General features: G+C 39.8%; 1 protein-coding gene across 3 annotated transcripts in view; it reads left to right on the top strand.

Annotated features, from left to right (window-relative positions):
• Positions 1–21,102, top strand: part of ankrd12 (ankyrin repeat domain 12) — a 150,719-nt gene that overhangs the window by 18,800 nt on the left and 110,817 nt on the right. The window lies entirely within an intron of this gene.

Genomic DNA, 21,102 nt, shown 5'->3' with positions numbered 1-21,102 from the left:
AAGAGCAAGAGTCCTAGAATTATACACCATGGAAACAGGACATTTGGCACAACTCTGCCAACTAAGATGCCTATCTCAGCTAATCCCATATGCCTGCCTTTGGCCCATGTCCCTTTATACTTGTGACTTACTTGAAATATATAAGATTCTGATGGGTCTTGAGTGGTTATAGAGCTAATGTTTCCTCTTGTGGGAGAATGTAGAACCACGGGTCACTGTTTTAAAAATAAAGGGTCAGCCATTTAAGACAGCTGAGATTAAATATTCTCTTTTGGAGGTTCATGCGATTTTGAAACTCTAGTTGCATATTTTTAAGAGAGAAATGTAGTAAAACTCTAATATGCTATCCAACTATTTGGAAATCCAATGGTTTGCCATCTGGTTTACCTGGTGATATTTGCCACACTCTCTTTCCACTCAAGGAAAATGCTGGAATTGTTCAGCAGGTTAGATAACATTTGTGGGAGAGAAATAGTTAGTGTTTTAATCTTATGACCTCCTGCAGGTGTGGTATATCTGACAATTTTGTATTTCAACACTCAGAACAGTTGCAGTAAGGCATTACAGTTTGCCTTAGGATTCATTTATTCATGTTGAATAATCTGTTAAAGTGAACACACAAAGCAGTTTGTGAGGATTTAAATGTCGGTTTGGCCTTCTCACCTGGCCCTCCACGTTGGTAGTATTGATTTTGAGTACGGAGAAGGTCATAGGGTTTGCTTTAAGGACTATGATTTTGATGACTCATGAGCGTCTCCCCCCCTCCCCCCCCTCTCCCGAGAGAGAGTTCCTCATATCCTGTGCAGTTAATGCCTGCCTGGCTGGGAGATGAGGTCGTGGCTGCTGAGATGAGATGTCACTGCCAATCTTCCTGCTCTTTTGCATGGTGCTCTTTAGGGTCTGCTTTACGGTCCTTTGGTTACATGTCTCATTGCTGCACTTTCTCTGCCAAGTCTATTGTATTTGCAAGATTATGCAGAATGCCACAATGAAATCTCTGCATCCGGTAGTCTTAAACTCCATCATGTCCCTAGATTGTTGAAATAGCAGAATCTCCTTTGACAAGATATGTAAAATTTCCCCACAATAATTCTGGTACTTGCGTAGTACTTGTATCTGTGCTTGGCTAACATCTGTCTGTGTGCATTAGTGTGGAGCTCCAGAAGTAGAAAGAATCTCCTAATCCCTCCGAGTAGCAATTTAAAATGTCTGGCAGTACCCGATGAAGACATTATGTGTGCTTCCAGTGCAGGTTGCATAATTAATGAGGAATTATGATCCACAAAACACCTGCAAAGTGAGGTGCATTTCTCTGGTTTAAAAAGTCCAGGTTATTAAAACAGAGTGCTTCCTCCAGCATTTGCCAAGATAGCAGGCAGCAACTTGCTGCCCTTATAAGATCATTAATAAATCTATTCTCCTTTTTTCTCTCATCATGGGTGGATTGTGTGGATGCATAGAAAGGGAAACTATATTTATAGATGACTCGAGGCAGTTAAAAATAAACTGACAGGTTTAGGTGAAGATGGGTACATTTGTAATAAAACAGGAAGAATGGAATAAAGTGAAGGGCTGTTGCCATACAAATTTGGCTAAGTTATCCAATTTGTCATTTTTTTTAATCAGCAGAAGAATACTGTATTGAAAACTTGTTCTAACCTTATTGATGAGCTTTATTACATCAACAAACAATGGGCAAAACTGAATAGAAAGATGCGGGAGTGCGATGAATTATCAGGGAGCTATGAGTATGGTGTTGTGTTTGGAATATCCATCATTGAGCTTTTATTTGCAATTGTCAGTAAAGAGCTATTTTTGAGCAGTTTATACCAGTAGTACCATTCTTTATATCAACTGAAAATTGCAAGTACTAGCAAAATATAAACATTTTTCCTAAGGCACTTGGGGCTTTGTGTCATCTGTTTTTGCACCAACCTATTTGGAGATGACACAAAATATGGCAGAGTTGTAGATGGTGAGAAAGGTGTCAAAGAATACAGCAGGATATTGATCCATTGAAAATTTGGGTGGAGAAATGGCAAATGGAGATTACTCTGAACAAGTGTGAAGTGTTGTATTTTGGGAGGTCAAATGTAAGAGCAAACTATTACAGTCAATGACAGGACTCTTGTGAGCATTGATATTCAGAGGGATCTTGGGGTGCAGGTCCTTAACTTCCTGAAAGTGGCAACACGAGTGGATAGGTTGGTAAAGAAGGCGTATGGCACACTTGCATTCAACGGTAGGTGCATTGAGTGTAAAAGTTTGCAAGTCACGTTGCAGCTGTATAGAACTTTGGTTCGGCCACATTGGAGTATTACAGGATGTGGAGGCTTTGGAGAGGTGCAGAAGAGTATCACCAGGATTTTGCTTGGATTGAAGTATATTAGCTAGAAGGAGAGGTTGGACAAGCTTAGGTTGTTTTCTGTGGACCGTCAAAGACTGAGGGGCGACCTGATAGAAGTGTATAAAAAATATGAAAGGCATAGATAGGGTAAGTAGTCGGTCTTTTTTTTAATTCCAGGATAGAAATGTCAAAAACCAGAGGTCACAGGTTTAAGGCGAGAGGGGGAAAGTTTAAAGAAGATGTGCAAGGCACATCTTGAAATATGCACAGAGAATGGTAGGTGCCTGGAGCATGCTACCAGTGGAGGTGTTAGAAGCAGATACAATAGCAATGTTTAAGAGGCATTTAAGACACATGTACAAGCAGGAAATAGAGTGATACAGACCATGTGCAGGCAGGTGGAATTAGTGTAATTTGGCATCATGCCCGATGCAGACATGGTGGGCCAAAATACCTGTTGTGCTGTATATTTCTATATTTAGTTGTAGGACAGCCCTTTGTCTCAAGCAGCACACATATTGGTTTGCCTTTTTCTTAGTTTTTGAGTCATGTGAATAATTTTCAATTTTAATGCTAAGATTTATTTGTGTTCTTTTGCAAGAGTCATTTTCGTACATTATCTGTAGGAAATATCTTTAGTGCATGTCTTGCTATGCATTTGTCTGGTCTATTCCATTTTTCATGTGTATTATTGCTCAAATGATTGTCTCTGGGGTGGGAGGGCTGGGACTTGATTTTATTTTTGTATAATCAGCAACAAATAAATGACAGCCAGAATAATTTAATGAATCTAAGCAGATGTAAGTAGACTGCGTGCAACCTACTTAAAGCATTCTGTTTCTAGAGTTTTAATAATGTATTTAGTAATTTGATCTTGCTAAGAAACTCAGTAAAATCTAGTTTAGTAAATGTTTCATTAAGTCCAATAATGGCCCACCTTCTCCCCATGTCACCCTTTACCTGCTCAGCTATGGCCCTAAGAAGATTTATAGATTCATTTTCATCCCTATATCTAGCTGGGGCATAGTAGCAAAGTTCTTCTGTTCAAACCATTTAAATAATCTGAATTAAGAAGCTAAGTAGTGACCATGAAACCACAAGATTCGTATTAAAAGCCTGTTGATTCACTTGCATCACTTTTGTTTAGAGAAGGAAGTCTGCTGACCTTAACTGGCCTAGCCTAGATTTGACTGCAGATCCACAGCAATGTGGTTGATTCATATCCGTACCCAAACCCACTCCCCACCCCCTCCGCAAGCCAAATGACTGAAGCAAGCCACTGAGGATAGGTAATAAATGCAAACACTCTCTTTGTGGTTAATTTTTGAAAGAAATTCAACCCATGCCCTGACTTTCCTTCTAACTTCCTACAGTTCTATAAACCTTCCAGGACTCTATTCTGAAAGTTGTGACCTGTTGGGAATTCTCATGCTGTCATTTAACTTTCTTTTGCTTGGTGTCATTTTTTTTCTTGGTCAGCTTGCACTTCCTATTGTGTTTAAACATCCCATAAAAATACATGCCATTGTTTAAGGCCTAAAGTACATGTCTCAGCTGAATAGTCTTTAGTTGTTCAATGTACACTCTGCTCCTAACACATTTATTTTAAGTTAGTTTCAGATTTTTGGATCTCTACTTTTGACCTTCAATTTCCAGTAAGTGTAAATTAAAAATGTAATGCAAGCTATCTTTAAGTAAATTGGTAAATTTACTTTAAGATATTTCACTTTACATTCTTACCCTAACAATTCCTTCCTATGCTTCTGTTAGGAGCATGGCAGAAGCATCATTTTACTCATTACGCAGAATGTCCACTATTTACTCCATAGTTCATTGCGCATAGTACCCATGTGAATGCTATTGTGTTTGGTCTGATATGTAGAGAGCATTGTCACAGGAATTTCAGTAAGCCAGAGTGGTGAGCATGTGAATTTTTTGTCCAGTTGCACTTTATCCTTTTTGCACAAGCGGATTTAGACAAGTTTGCATGATCATGTAAATGCAACAATGATCCTTTCAAGCCACATTTAAAGTTTAAACAAATATTTCCATTAATTTGCATGTCACTGCATTTGTCAGTTTGAGATGTATAACTCAAAACTACTTTTTGGTGACACCTGAAAGTTGCGTGTGAGGAAAGAGCCAATTAAATGTTCTGCTATTTCTCAACTATGTATAAGTCACACGTCGTCTTGCTTCATTTATGACTTTGTTTCAGAAATAATAACTTTTCGGAAATCCATCTGGACTGGCCTTGTTTTAAAGATTTCGTATCAAATGTCCAGTAATTCTCCATCATATGAATTCTTTTTCTCTCAAATACTCAGTAAGCAGGCTAACAATTCTCTTTGGCTTACTTCAATACTGCTCTTATTTGTCACTCTACAGTGCTCTTGATTCTCTTTCCATATTACTTTGGAATACACAAAGTCTCTCTTTATATTCTTCACTATCCTTTCCAGGTACTCAGACCCAATGACATTCCCACTGATTTGTCTACCTTAAGTTTTAGTGATTTTTGTATCATTACACTCTGAATGATTTTCAGTAACTGGAGTATTCCTAATCTGGTGATACCAGAATCCTAATAGCCTCCTTTATAAATGACACTGACTATTTAAAAAAAAAAGCCTCCACTACTCGCTCCTTGATTACTTAAAAAAAACTTATTTCTAAGTATTACTACTGCAGTCTCTCAAAATCCTATCAATAATGCTGATAGATTACTTCATAATCTAATTTATAATACTTCTATTATATTACCTCTTAATTTTTTTGTTTTCCTTTCCTGTAGTTTGTCTGTATTTTAACTTGTCTTTTGTTTTATTCTACAATTTAAAAAAAAATTACTTTCAAAAACCCATACGTGATCTAGTTAATCCAAAAAATGGGTAATTGAATGGTACAATAAAGGATTATTTAGCCATCATTTTCTGTGCAGTGACAGAACTGTCTAATTATGCCCACTCCCTTGCTTTTCTCCATAACTTGCAAAGTTACTTCTTTTAGGGTTTATCTAATTTCTTTTTGAAAGTTCTTAAAATAATTTCTTTATAGAAATGTGTTCTTAAACATAGTGACTCACCAATTAATTTTTGTTTTTTACTCCATTAGTTATTTTGGTGATTTTTGTTTTTTAATAAATCTTTCCTGGTTATTGTCATTTCTATCACTGGATACTCATTTCCATTATCTACACCCATGATGAGTTTGATTACCCTTCAAATCATCTGAATCTTTTTTGCCAAAAGGAGAGCTCAGTTTTTACAGGTTCTCCACATAACAAAATTATCCTCCCTAATTCTAGTTCCCCTCTCTCTACCCCCCTCCCCGCCCAATTTCTCATTTCTTTTTCTTTTTTCCCTTTTCTTTGGAGCAGACTTGATGGGCCAAATGGCCTACTTCTGCTCCCTCGTCTTGTGATCTTGTGGGTCCAGTAAATTTTTAAGGCCTTGATGTAATTTCTGAAGCGTAAAGTCCAAAGCCGGACAGGATACTTCTGCTATGGTATAATCATTGAAGCAATAGCCACTTTGCTTTATGTATTCTTGGATTCTATGTTTAAACTCATAGATGTTGTAGGCCTTGTTAGTAGTTACTTAGCTTGTTCTGCCTTCAAAATCTTGCCTACTTGTATGCTTTGGTCCATCTCTTTTCCCAATCTCTTTCTTCCCCACCCTCCCACAATTTTAAATTCATTCATTGAAATTTGGTTGTGGGGTGGAGGGAAGGCATGGGTGATGATGTTAAAGGCCTTGAAAATTTAATAGATTAGAATTGATCTGAACAAACTATAGAAATTTAGCTTTTTTGTATTGCCTTTCCTCATTCACCTTATTAAAGCGAAATATGAATTTTTAATGCTAAAGTTCATGTGCCATTAATATGTCTATTTTTACCAGCCCTCCTATTGCCATTTTCCTTGCTCTATTATACATCCTGAATGATTGCGGCCCCAACAACACTTGAGACAATGCCCTCCAAGATAAAGCAGCTGCACTGATTAACATCCATCAAATGTTCCATCGTGGTTGCCGGATCTAAATCCTGGAAGTCCTGATCCAATAACAGTGTGAGAGCACCATCATCAAAAGGATGCTAGTGGTTTAAGAAAGTGGCTCGCCTCACTCGAAATTAAAGATGGGCAGTTAATGCTGGCTTTGCCAGAGATTTCCCCACATCCTGATAAATGTTTTAAAAATTGTGTTTTTGTGTCAGTTCCATAAAACCACCATAAAAAAGACTATTAGTATAAAACTGTTGATTACGCATCGGGCTTGGACATGTGGAGCCCAGTTGATTTTGCAAAGTTCACCTAATATTAGAGAGGTTTTACCAATATTGGAAGACCTCTCCGAAATTTAGAAAGCAACACCCTTTGACATAGATTAATAGTGATCAGGAGACTGTCGAACTGTTGTAAAAGCCCACTGATTCACTAATTTCCTTTGTAGAAAGAAAACCTACCACATGAACTCTTAATTTCCAGATTATTAGTCCAGAATATCATTATTATGTGATTGTTTGGTGAATGTAATATTGGTCATAGTCACAAAATAGAAAGTAGGAAGGAAGAGTGTAATGATGTCCCAAGGGTTCTTTAAAACTCTGGAATTATTCTGGCATAGAATCATTCCTATTTAGCACACATCACTATCCTGGTTGAACAGTAGGATAAAAGTGTCAGCATAATTGTGTTTAAAAAGGATATAATTGGAACAAAATCTTCATCTCTATTTTGGATAATGACAATATTGAGAATCCTTAATGTTGAATCATGCCAATCATGGACATGGAAACTTGCTTATTACCACATAGTACCCCATTTCCAGCTTGTGAATAAAGAAAGGTAGGACAGCAACAGGATATGGATCTTCACTAACTGCAGTATTCATTGCAACAAATAGCTTCATGATATCACTACAGATCAAGCTGGTCTTGTCTTTTAAGCCCAGCCTTGCAATTGTTTCTTTCAGTAGCTGGTGAGAAACCAGAGAGGGCTAGTGCAGTCCTACTTGACTTTGTACCAATCTACCTATCACAAGATTGACTGTCCATGTCAGTGTTTGTAGGAATGACTAGTTCCCAGTGGCAAGAGTCTCCTGTTTATTTTATTGTATTACAGTACCGCCATCTTAAATGAGAGAGATTGAGAACACTCAGGATCTAGAAGCTGAAAAATGGTACCATCCAAGAGGTACTGTGAGGAGCAGCAGCAGCATTCCACCACTATCTCTTATTTAACGGTTTGTCATATTCCTTCACTATTGCCATCAAGGCAGTGTACCACAATCACAGAATGAATAGAGCATGGCAGGAGGTCATTTAACTCCAAGTCTATGCTGGCTCTAAGCAAGATTGATCTGGTTAGTACCATTTCACTACCCTTTCCCCATAGCCTTGCAGATTTTTTTCCCATTCAGATACTTATCCAACACTCTTTTGAATCTGCCTGCTATATTGCCCCTGGCAGTGCATTCCACAGCTTTGCCACTTACAGCACACAAACATTTTTCCTCATGCCACTTTGGTTCTTTTGCCAATCAGCCTGTATCCTTGACCCGTCTGCTAATGAGAGTGTTTTCTTTCTCTTTTCTCTGTCCATAATTTTCATGATTAAATATTATCTCCCTTAGATCCCTTTGTGACCTTTTCCATTCCAAGGAGAGCAATTCTTGCTTCTCCAGCAGTAAAAACAGAAAAAAGGCTGCAATCTTAACATTTTGGCTTTCCACTGATGTTGCCTAACCTGCTTAAGCATTTTCATTTTTTTTACTTTGGATTTCCAACATCTGCAATTTGTTTTTCTTTTTTCCACTTCAGACTATCTACTTAACTAAAGTCCCTTATTCCCTAATTCATTTTGCTCAATCTTGGCTGCACTCTCTCCAAAGCTTCAATTTATCCACCAATAAGGAATCAGCCTTGATAATAGATCTTCCCAAGCCAGCAAAATTTGAAGTAAATACAAATTGAAACTGGCCTTGATTTTGCTGGACAGAGTCTAACATCCACACTCACAACTGACCTGCACTTGCCTGGTTTCAGATCTAAAAGTTGGAATTTGTTGACCAAAATCACCCTGTATTCTTCCAGTGAGGCCCTGTGCACTGTCGGGGCCTTAAGCAACATAATCAGGTTATTTAGGTAGACCAAACAAACCCTGTCCACAAAACTGCTGAGAACTTCAACAGATGCCCGCCTCTCCACCCCTATCCCAAATGTTACTGTCAAGCTGAAATTCAGAAACATATAAAGCTATTAAAATTATTTAAAAACTCATCTAAAAACACTAAAGCACTTTCCAATAAAAGACAATTACACAAAAAAAGTAACATTACTTTTTTTTTCTAACCACAGCTATAGAATCTCCCTTGAAATAAATGGGCGTGTGGATCCTGCACCAATTCTAATCTAGCGCTGAATACTTGCACAGGTTCCCCACTGGGTGCTGCAGAATCTCAACACGTTCAGCCTCTGCAGTTGAGCTCTGTGGAATGGCCAGACAAAATCTGTCAGCAAATTCAGAAATTCACAGTTTGGATGAATGTGTCCTGAACTTGCTTGCATCTTTATAAGATAAGATGTCTTTATTAGTCACATGTACATCGAAATACACAGTGAAATACATCTTTTCGCGTAAAGTGTTCTGGGGGCAGCCCACAAGTGTCGCCACACTTCCGGCGCCAACATATCATGCCCACAACTTCCTAACTGGTACGTCTTTGGAATGTGGGAGGAAACCGGAGCACCCGGAGGAAACCCATGCAGACATGAGGAGAATGTACAAACTCCTTACAGACAGTAGCTGGAATTGAACCTGGGTCGCTGGCGCTGTAAAGGGGCCAGTTCTCTGCCACAACTGCTGGCATTTACCAGCAGGATTTAGGAATCAAGCCCAACATTGCTGTAGACGCAAGAGACTGCGGATGCTGGAATCTGGAGCAATACACAAAGCGCTGGAGGAACTCAGCAGGTCAGGCAGCATCTATGGAGGGAAATGGACAGTCGATGATTCAGGTCAAGACCCTTCATCTGGACTGTTGGGCTCTGTGGAATAGCCAGGTGAAATCTCTGTGGAATAGCAGTATATTTCTGTACTCAAATTAGTTTGAACTTTGATAAATAGCTAATTCACATCTGCATTGAAAGTTGTTTCAAATTAGAGTTACATCCATGGAGAGCATTGTGTGTAGTTTTAAAACTAAATTAAAATGAGATAATTGTAAATTTGTCAGCAGTGTCCAGAGTATTGGGAGCTGTTTGAAGTAATTAAGATCAGTGCATGGACACAGCAATAATGCTTCACTTTGAGAGTTGTAGTGTCATGGATCAATGAGGATTAATTATTTTAAGTTACTACCATGCATTGCATTTATACATGAACTTATTCTGTAAAATACTTTGCAAAGTTTTTGCTTTAGATGTCAATTTCTGACTTAAGAGTTAGTTTTGATCTACTCACTGAGTGTTTTTTGTTTTTTTTCTGGGTCAAACACAATTAACATTACACTTAGAAGCTTTTGATTTAATGTGATCATTTTCTGTAAGTAATGTTTGGGTGACATTATCAAAAATATTTTGATTCAACTACAGTTCGATTTTTAATTCTAGAAAATCCACTGTAACTTTGATTCACTGAAGGAATATAATCATAACAGGAAAAGCAATTAGCTGATATTCCACATTGTGACGTGTGGCCCAGGTTCTCTGTTGCCTTGGCTAACTTGATCCATTGGAGTTTATCAATAGTAAATGCAATTGTCCTGTGTGGTTTATAATTCCTGCCCATTTCTTTCCTGCTTCTCCTTTTAATAAGTATTTCTTGTTGTGCTTTATGGTTCTAGCTATCCCACACCTTGTTCCACCATCTCTTTATTATGCTTACGGTACTGAATCAATGGTCTAGCTTGTAGCTTTTCATCAACAACCAAGATGTAATAACCCTAACAATATTTTTGGGTGCATATTTTAATGCTGTTGCTGAAAACAAAGTAAGGCACCCTGCTCCTCAAACCTGCCCCTGCCGTTCAATATGATCTATCCATGGCCCCAACTCCCACCACTGTGCCAGATCTCCATAACCCTCAAGCCCCTGATCTTTAAATACTTCTAATGAGCTGACCTCTACAACTCTGTGGTGTAGATAATTTATTACTCTGCAAAAAGACATTTCTACATAACTCTTTTAAGTGACTGACCCCTTAACTCGAAGCAATCCCCCCTTGTTTTAGACTCTCTCATGAGTGGAAATATCTCAACATCTACCCTGTTATGCCCCACCTTCCCTCCCCAGCCAAGTATCTTGTATTATTCAATAAGATTACTCCTTGTCCTTCTAATCCCCAAGGAATACAGACCCAACCTGTTTAGTCTCCCTTGATAGGTCAGTCCTTGCGTAAGGTGACCAAAATTGTTTGTGTTACTTCAGGTCTCACCAACAGCTTATACAATTATAACAAAACTTGCCTATTTTTGAATTTCAGCACCTCTGCAATAAGGGCCAATATGCCATTTTCCTCCTTGCTTGCTGCTCCTGCCCCTGCCCACTAACTTAATGTGATTTGTGCACAAGAACACCTGGATCCCTCTGTAATTAGTCTCTCTCCATTTAAATAATCTGCCTTTGAATTCCTGTTACTGAACTGCATGACCTTTCACTTTGCCACATTGACTCCATTTGCCAAGTTTTCACCCCTCACTCTATCCACCTTCCACCTATTTTTGTGACATCAGCAAACTGATACCTTCTGCTCCTCCAGATTAAGATCATTAGTAAGTAATTGAGGGTCAAGAATTGATCCCTGGATAAGTCTGATAGTTACATCCTTCCAACCTGAAAAATATCCATTAATTCCAACTTTGTTTTCTATGTGAAAACCAATCTTCAATCCATGTTGGCACACTTCTTTCATCATCATGAGTGGTGAACAAGTAAAGAGCTCTTTCACGTGGCACCTTTTGTCAAATGCCTTTTGGAAATCCAAATGCATGACATCTACAGGTTCTTCTTTATCTATTCTGCTTGTTACATCCTCAAAGAACTCGAGCAAATTTGTCAAACATTATTTGCTTTTCATGAAAACATGTTCACTTAGTTTGATTATATTAAGCAGAATTCATTGAGTTTTGGAAAAACTTCAACCAATAAGTCCACGACCTCTGCAGACACTTCCTTTTAAAGCACTTGGGTGCAGGCCATTGAGTGTTGGTGATTTGTCTGCCTTTAGTTCTGAGAGGTTTTTTTCCAATACTTTGTCTGTTGTGATTAGAAATTTTACAAATTCTTTGCTGTTATTTGAAGCTAGCCCATCTGTTATCATGGGGATATTTGCAGTGTCCTCCACTGTGAAAACTGATGCAAAGAATTGGTTTAACATTTCTGCTATTTCCTTGTTTCCTGATATTAAACATTTTGTACAGACCCCTCACTGTCCTTGGCCACTCTCTATTCATTGAAACTTTCACTGTTCATTTTTATATTACACACACACATTTTCTCAAAATCAATTTTCTGCTTTCTTATGAGCTTTTTGGTCTTTCCCTGATGGTTCCTAAAATAATTCCCAATGCTTTGGTAAACCATTAGCCCTTGCTACTTTGTATGCACTACTCTTTGATCTCAGCTCTTTTAATCCTTGACCTCCTTCCTTAACCCCAGATGGTTTGTCCTTTTCATGGAGTCCTTTCTAGTTGGGATAAATTTCCATTTAGCATCGTGAACTAGCTGTCTAAATAATCTGCCACTGCTCATCTATTTCTTAGCTTATTTACCCTATCTACTTTGAGTACTCCACTTTCATAGCATTATAATTGCCTTTATTGAAAATGCACTGGTTTTGGACCTGGTCTATTCACCTACAAACTGTATTTAAAATTCTACCATGTTATGGTCACTACTTCCTCAGGACTCTTTAACCACAAGATCTCTTATCAATCCTACGTGATTACACATGATTAAAATAGTATGTTCTCGGGTAGGTTCTGGAATATACCTTGACACACTTCATATTCTTCTCCTTGCCAGTGTGGTTATTCCATTGGATATGCAGAGTGAAATGTCCCATGATAATTGCAGTTCACTTCATTCGTGCCTTTTGATATTTCCCATTAATGCTCTGCCCTGGTAAGAGGCCATACTTTGGAGGCCTGTAGATTACTCCCACCTGTGTCTTTGTTTCTCTGCTATTCAATATTTCCACCTCTACCGATTCCATTGCACCTATATCACGATGAGACCACTCTGATACCATCCTTGATCAATAAAGCTACCAGATCACTTCCCTTTTAGCTTATGCTTTTTAAGCAAGCTTTGCTGTCTTGTGGTTTGGTTGACTTGTACAAAACTAATGTTACCTAGAGTGCCAGAATTTTATTTCTATCTTTCCAATCAGTTCCAGCCAATTCAATTTATAACAAGTAACAGATTTTAATTTCCCACTGAGACTTCATAAGAATAAATATACTTTGAATGTAAGTGGTTTTCCCCATTATAATATCATCCCATTCTATTTGTGTATGATTTAAGCCATTTTTAGCATGCCATGAATAGACTTTTATAGTTTTGCTTCACGTTGTTATGACCCCATTACATTAGAAATTCTGATTTCTCAAACTGAAAGTAGAATTCTATTTGGTAATGCGGTTCCCCTTGATCTGATTTGGTCTCCTTCTGATTATCAGCTATTGGTGATGGGAAATATAATGCAACTCCTTTGGGACTCCACTATGATTAGAAAAGTAACCACTAAGATACTTTTTGTTTTTGAAAAAATTGTCTTGGTTCAGAAGATTACAAAAACTTCTGATTATACTTTGATTTATTATTAGTCAAAGCTTAATCATGGCAGAATCAGAGACACATCCTTGATTCTTTACATATTTTTCTGCAGTCCAATTCTATTCTCATAGTGAGCTGTCACTTTTTTTTAGAAAGTAGTATAAGGCTTTACCAATGAATATCTTGACTCTGCTTCAACAATCATTTGGCAATGAATTCCACATTGAACGATTTTTTTTATAGCCTCACCTTTATAATTGATATTAAATTTATGCTTCCCACTTCTTATCTCATGGACTGGGGGACATAAGCTGCAGTTATGAGATCTTCAGCTCTGCTGCTATTAAAATGATTTGTATGATGTAATTGAAGACCAAATTTAATTTTACAGCAAAACTTTATTTTTTCTAAGTATAGTTTGACCTCAAGGCCACTGGGAAAATTGTCTGCAAATTTGAAACTAGATATGGTAAAATCTGATTTCAGATGAGAGTTGAAGTGTATTTATTGGATTGTAAGCAAATCATGAGGGCATTGTATCAAGTTCTATTGATCTGTAACTTTCGTTTTGCTGGGAGCTTCACAAATAGTCAGCTACCACTTGATCTGTTTCCACTGTACTTTTCATAGTTATGTTCTAAGTTGCATAATGAAAGGAAGTTAGAACTATTAGCTTTTAAATAGTTATGGAGAAGGATAAGACTGGTGCACAGGTTAAGGTCCTGAACTGGGGCAGAGCAAATTTTGGAGCCATTGGGCAAGATTTTGCAGGGGTTGATTGAGAGAGATGGTTTGCAGGGACAGGAGCATCTGACAAGTGGGAGGCCTTTAAAAGTGTGATGTCGAGAGTTCAGAGCCTGCATGTTACTGTTAGGGTGAAGGGCAGGGCTGGCAGGTTTCTGGAACTCTGGTTGACGAGAGATAGTGAGGCTCCGGTTAAGAAAAAGGAGGCATACACCACACATAAGCAATTGGGAACCATCCTGGTCATGCCATCTATTCGCAGCTACCATCGGGCAGGAGGTACAGAAGCCTGAAGTCTCACACTACCAGATTCAAGAATAGCTACTTCCCTTCAAGCATTTGGATCTTGAACCAACCGCCAAAACCCTAATCACCACTACAGTTTAGCAACACTATGACCACTTTGAACTAAAATGGACTTTGTTTTTGTTTTGATTTAATTGTTGTCTTCTAAAAAAAAATTGTTTACTATTTATGTTAAATTCATGTTTTTCTTGTGAATGCTGCTAATATGTGCCTGTGATGCTGCTGCAAGTAAACTTTTCATTCCACCCGTGCATACACATAGTACTCGACTTTGACTCTTGATGGCTACAAGAAGTGTAGGAGGGCACTTAAGAGAGAAGTTAGGAGGGTGAAAAGAGGATATGAGAAGGATCGGGCAGGCAAGGTGAGGCAAAATCCAAGAGATTTAATAGGTATATTAAGAGTAAAAGGGTGGCTAAGGAGAGAATAGGCCCCCTCAAAGATGAGCATGGCCGTCTGTGTGTGGAACCAAAAGGAAATGGCAGAGACTTTTAATGAATATTTCTTTTCAATTTTTACTGTGGAGAAAATGCTCCCTTTGCTGTTTGTAATTTATATAAACTATTTGGATGTGAATGTACAAGGAGGCATGGTTAGTAAGTTTGCGGATGATACTGAAATAGATAGTGTTGTAAACAGTGTAGAAGGCTTTGAAAAATTATAGGGGAATCAGCTAGGTATGTGGGCTGAGGATTGGGACCGAGGAGTTTAAGTGCATAGTTCGCTGAAAGTGGTGTCACAGGCAGATAGGGTGGTGAAGAAGGCATTAGCACACTGGCCTTCAGGGTATTGAGTATAAGAATTGGGAAGTTATGTTGCAGTTATACAAGATATTTACCGCACATGGAGTGTTATATACGGTTTTGGTCACCCTGTTATAGGAACGATGTTATTAAACTAGAAAGAATGCAGAAAAAATTTACCAGGATGTTGCCTGGATTTGGGGGCTTGAGTTGCAATGAGAGGTTGCATAAACTAAGACTTTATTTCCTGGAATGTAGGAGATTGAGGGGTGACCTGATAGATGTATATAAGATCATAAGGGGCATAGACAGGGTAAAAGCACACAGTCTCTTTCCCAGGGAGGGGGTGCTGAAAACAAGAGAGCATAGGTTTAAAATCAGAGGCGAGAGATTTAAAAGGGACATCAGGGGCAGCAGCTTCACTCAAAGGGCAGTGCATATTTGGAATGAACTTCCAGAAATAGTGGTTGAGGTGGGCATGTTAGCAACATTTAAAAGCCATCTAAATAAGTACATGGATAGGAGAGATTTAGAGGGCTATGGGCCAATCGCAGGCAGATGGGACTAGCTCACTGGGCAACACAGTCAGCCTAGACTGAGATGGGTCAAAGGGCCTGTTTCCATGCTGTATAACACTTGAAGTTTACACTGAGCATCAGCAATTGTTTCTTTAATCATTCTTCACCTTTGTTCCAAAATGGCATATGTACTATTTGAAAGAAAGTATAAGTGCACAGATATCAGTAGTATTCTTGCAGTTTTTGTTTAATGTTATGCTATGTTGATTGGCATAGGTGTGTAATGAGCATAGCTAGTTATAATTAGTGATTTTTTTACTGGAGATATCTTCAGTGTTGTATTATTTGCTCTCACTTGGTATGCATTTTTGTGCAAACCAGGATATATTATGTGTACATGTGGGAGTATTGTGTCAAAAATTGGCCATTGCTTTCATTCACTGTAAAGTAATCACTTGCACTTTAAATTCCAAAGCTGTGTAGAAATGTTGTGGAATTTCTGGTGTGGATTTGTGTAGTGCTTTTCATAATGCCAAGAAGTCCAATGTTTCACAGCTATTGAAGTTTAATCATTGTTATAATGTAGGGAAATGTGGCCATCCAATCTGTTCACAGCAAATTCCACAATGATTAGCAGTTGATAGAACAACATAGAACAGTACAGCACAGTATGGCCCTTCAGCCCATGATGTTGTGCCAACCTATATAAACCTTATCCCCATTCAATCTATCCCCCTCTCTACTTCACCTCCCATAACCCTCTATTTTTCTTTCATCCATGTGCCTATCTTATAGTCTCTTAAACGACCCTATTCTATCAGCCTCTACCACCACTCCTGGCAGTGCATTCCAGGCACCCGCCACTCTCTGTGTAAAAAAAAAACACCTTACCTCTGACGTCTCCCCTAAACTTTCCTCCATGCACCTTATACGGGTGACCTCTAGTATTGGCCATTGCCACCCCGGGGAAAAGGTACTGGCTGTCCACTCTGTCAATGCCTCTCATAATCTTATATACCTCTGTCAAGTCTCCTCTCATTCTCTGTCGCTCCAAAGAGAAAAGTCCTAACTCACTCAACCTCTCCTCATAAGTCATGCTCTCCAACCCAGGTAACATCCTTTGTAAATCTCCTCTGCACCCTCTCCAAAGCTTCCACATTCTTCCTATAATGTGGTGACCAGAACTGAACACAATATTCCAAGTGTGGTCTAACCAGATTCTTATAGAGCTGCAACATTACCTCTCGGCTCTTGAACTCAATCTCCCGGCTAATGAAGGCCAGCATACCATATGCCTTCTTAACTGCCTTATCCACTTGTGAGGCAACTTTGAGGGATCTATGTACTTGGACCCCAAGATCTCTCTGTTCCTCCACACTGCTAAGAATCCTGCCACTAACCATGTACTGTGCCTTCAAGTTCATTCTTCCAAAGTGTATCACTTCACACTTCTCCCGATTGAACTCCATCTGCCACTTCTCTGCCCAACCCTGCATCCTGTCTAAATTCCATTGCAACCTATGATGACCTTCTTCACTATCTACTACACCATTAACCTTTGTGTCATCTGCAAGCTTACTAACTCATCCTTCCACTTCCTCATCCAAATCATTTATAAAAATCACAAGAGCAGGGGTCCCAGAACAGATCCCTGCAGAACACCACAAGTCACTGACCTCCAAGTCGAATACTCTCCTTCTGCAACTACCCTCTGTCTTCTATGGGCAAGCCAATTTCGAATGCACACAGCCGATTTACCATGGATCCCATACCTCATGACTTTCTAAATGAGCCTACCATGGGGAACCTTGTCAAACGCCTTGCTAAAATCCATATATACCATATCCACCACACTACTTTCATCAATTTATCTTGTCACTTCCTCAAAAAAAAAACTAAGCTCGTAAGGCACAACCTGCCCTTCACAAAGCCATGTTGACTATCCCTCATAAGACTATGCTTCTCCAGGTACTCATAAATCCTGTCCCCAAGAAACCTCTCCAATAGTTTGTCCACCACTGATGTAAGACTCACTCGTCTATAATTCCCTAGATTATCCCTTTTTACCTTTCTTGAACAATGGAACAACATTTGCCATCCTCCAATCATCTGGTACCACTCCTGTGGCCAGTAAGGACTCAAAGATCGTCGTTAACGCTCCAGCAATCTCTTCCCACTGTAGCCTGGGATATAGCCTGTCTAACCCCAGGGAATTATCTAATCTAGTGCTTTTTAGTAGCTCCAACACTGCTTCTTTCTTAACCTAGATATGCTCCAACACATTTGTCTGTTCTATGCTAACCTCACATTCATCTAAATCCCTCTCCCTCTCCCTGGTGAACACTGAAGTAAAATGTTCACTTTAGGACCTTTCCTACCTCCTTTGCCTCCAGACACATTTCCTCCCCCCCCCCTAAAATTCCTGAGCGATCCTATCCTCATCCTAGTCATCCTCTTGTTCCTCACATATGTGTAGAATGCCTTGGGGTCTTCCTTAATCCTACTTAAGGCCTTCTCCTGTCCCCTTCTAGCTTTCCTAAGTCTCTTTTTAAGCTCCTTCCTGGCTCCCTTCTAACTCTCAAGAGGCCTATCTGATTTTTTTGCTTCCTAAACCTTAAATATGCTTCCTCCTTCCTCTTGACTAAACGTTCCACCTCCTCTTGTTAACCATGGTTCCCTCACCCTACCATCCTTTCCTTGTCTCAGCAGGACAAACCTATCTAGAACCCCACGAAAATGTTCCCTAAACAATCTCCACATTTCTGCGGTGCATTTACCAGAGAACATCTGTTCCCACTTTATGCTCCCAAGTTCTTGCCAATTGTAATTTGCCCTCCCCCAATTAAATACTTTACCATAATGTCTGCTCCTATCTTTGTCCATGGCTATGCTAAAGATCAGGGAGTTGTGGTCACTATCCCTGAAATGCTCGCCCACCAAAAGGTCTGTCACCTGACCAGGTTCATTGCCTAATACCAGATCCAGCATGTCTACTCAGCTGTCCACATACTGTGTCAGGAATCCTTCCTGTACACAACAAATTCTGCCCCATCTAAACCTTGTGCACTAAGGAAGTGCCAATCAATATTAGGGAAGTTGAAGTCACCCATGACAACAACCCTGTTATTTTTGCACCTATCCAAAATCTGCCTACTTATCTGCTTCTCAGTATCCCGATGGCTATTTAGGGACCTGTAAAATACTCCCAATAGAGTGATCACTCCCTTCCTGTTTCTGACTTCTACCCACACAGACTCAAGAGATGATTCTTCTATGATGTCCTCCCTTTCTACAGCTGTGATATTATCCCTGATTAGCAATGCCACTCCCCCTCCTCTTCAATCCCCTTCCTTATCCCTTTTGAAACATCTAAACCCCAGCACCTCAAGCAGCCACTCCTGTTCTTGTGACAGCCAAGTCTCTGTAATGGCCACAACATCGTAATTCCACGTATTGATCTATGCTCTAAGTTCATCACCCTTATTCTCAACACTTCTCTTGTTAAGGTAAACGCATTTCAACCCATCTAACTGATTTGCATTTATACCCCGTCCTCTGCCTATCCTTCCTCACCTTCTCTGTACACATCACATCTACACCAACTGATTCATCCTCTAATCTGACACTCTGTTTCCCATCCCCCTGCCAAGCTAGTTTAAACCCTCCAAACCTGCCTGCAAGGACGTTGGTCCCTCTCCAGTTCAAGTATAACTTGTCCCTTCTGTACAGGTCATACCTACCCCAGAAGAGATCCCAGTGATCCACAAATCTGAATCCCTGCCCCCAGCACCAACTCTTTAGCCACTCATTAGTCTGCTGTATTTTACTATTCTTTCCCTCCCTGGTGCATGGCACAGGCAGCAATCCAGAGATTACTACCCTTGAGGCCCTGCTTTTTAGCTTCCTAAATCCCAATACTTGCTCTTCAGGACCTCATCCCTTACCTTACCTATGTCGTTGGTGCCAGTGTGCACCACGACTTCTGGTTCCTCGCCCTCCCCCCTTAAGAATGCTGTTCACTCGATTTGAGATGTCCCTGACCCTGGCACCTCGGCGGAGGCAACGTATCATCTGGGAGTCTCATTCTTGTCCACAGAATCTCCTGTCTGGCCCCCCTAACCAATGAACCTCCCCATCACTATCACATTCCTCTTCCTGCCCCCCATCTTTCCCCCCCCCCCCCCCCTTCTGAGCCACAGAGCTAGACTCTGTCCCAGAGACCTGGCTGCTCTGGCTCTTTACTGGTGACTCATCCCCCCAACAGCATCCAAAGCAATATACTTGTTATTCAAGGGAAATGGTCACCGGGGTATCCTGTACCAACTACCTATTCCTTTTCCCTCCCCAAACAGTCAGCCAACTACCTACGTCCTGGACCCTAGATGTAACTGCCTCCTGGTAACTCCTTTCTATCATCTCCTCAGCTTCCCTAATGATCTGGAGTTCATTCAGCTGCAGCTCCAACTCCCTAATGCTGTCTGTATGGAGCTGCAGCTGGATGCATTTCCTGCAGGTGAAGTGATCAGGGAGACTGGAGGTCTCCCTGATTTCCCTCATCCTGCCGGAGGAGCATATTTCTGCCCTGACACTGTTCTGCCATTCCCACTGTTCTCTACAAAGAAAATTACAAATAACAGTGAAAGAAAGGGAACTTGCCAGAAGTCTCCACTTACCTACTCTGGCTCTTCATGGCGAAGCCTCAGCTCCCCACTCTAACACTGTCCATTCCAACAATGGCCAGTCTGGTTGACCCTAACTTCTTTTTACTGGCTAATTAGCTAATCAACAGGCCTGTCAACTCACCACAGCAACAAGAAGAACAACAACAGACCTACCTTTTCAAACCGCTTCCTGCTCTTGCTCTAGTTCTCGCAGTACTTACCACAGCAACAAGATTTCCCACTCCTGTACTCGTACTACTCAATGACAATTAGATTGTTTAGGAATTTGTTGAGGGATACATGGTGGTGTGGGTACTGAAAGTGCTGCTTTGTTCAGCTTTATACAATGCTGTGGAACCTTTGTGCCCAACTGAGAGGGCAGATGTGACTTTCATCTGACTGGTAAAGGAATATATACTACACAGTCTGGAATATTCTAACAAGAAATGATTATATAGATGGGCTATATTATTTGGTGAGGAATGTTTGGGCTGTCACTAATAGCAAACTGATTACTTTGTCATGATAATTGACTTGTTGAAACTTCATATTTTCTCTTACCCACCTCTGCCTTTCCCACTCCACAAATTGTATTAACTGTCTTGCTGATTAAGAATATCTCAATTTCCCTTATTCTGAACTCTGTTTTCTTTCCATTTGAAATTTGAGTTTTTTGTCATCAACCTTAATTCACTTGCTTTGTCCTTGAAATGTATTGTTTCTGAGAAACGGTGAGAAATCAATGAGAAATAAACTTTCAAGGACAAATACAACAATGGACTGCTGGAATCATGTCCAGCAGTCCCTGGGACCCTCTGGTCTGTCAATTGATGGCAACTTGGATAGGAAGCACTTTTTAAAATTCATTTTGGATTGTAAGAGCACAGCAGTATATTTAAATTATTTTTATAGACTGATTCCCTGGCAGCTTAATGAATATTCTAATTTGGTATTGAGGCTGGTCTCAAATTTTGTATATTCTTGCTGGGGTTATGGGAAGAAT

The sequence above is a fragment of the Pristis pectinata genome, chromosome 9, assembly GCF_009764475.1.
Source record: "Pristis pectinata isolate sPriPec2 chromosome 9, sPriPec2.1.pri, whole genome shotgun sequence".
Classification (NCBI taxonomy): Eukaryota; Metazoa; Chordata; class Chondrichthyes; order Rhinopristiformes; family Pristidae; genus Pristis; species Pristis pectinata.
Note: the sequence above shows the minus strand (reverse complement) of the source record. Positions and strands in the feature narration are given on the sequence as shown.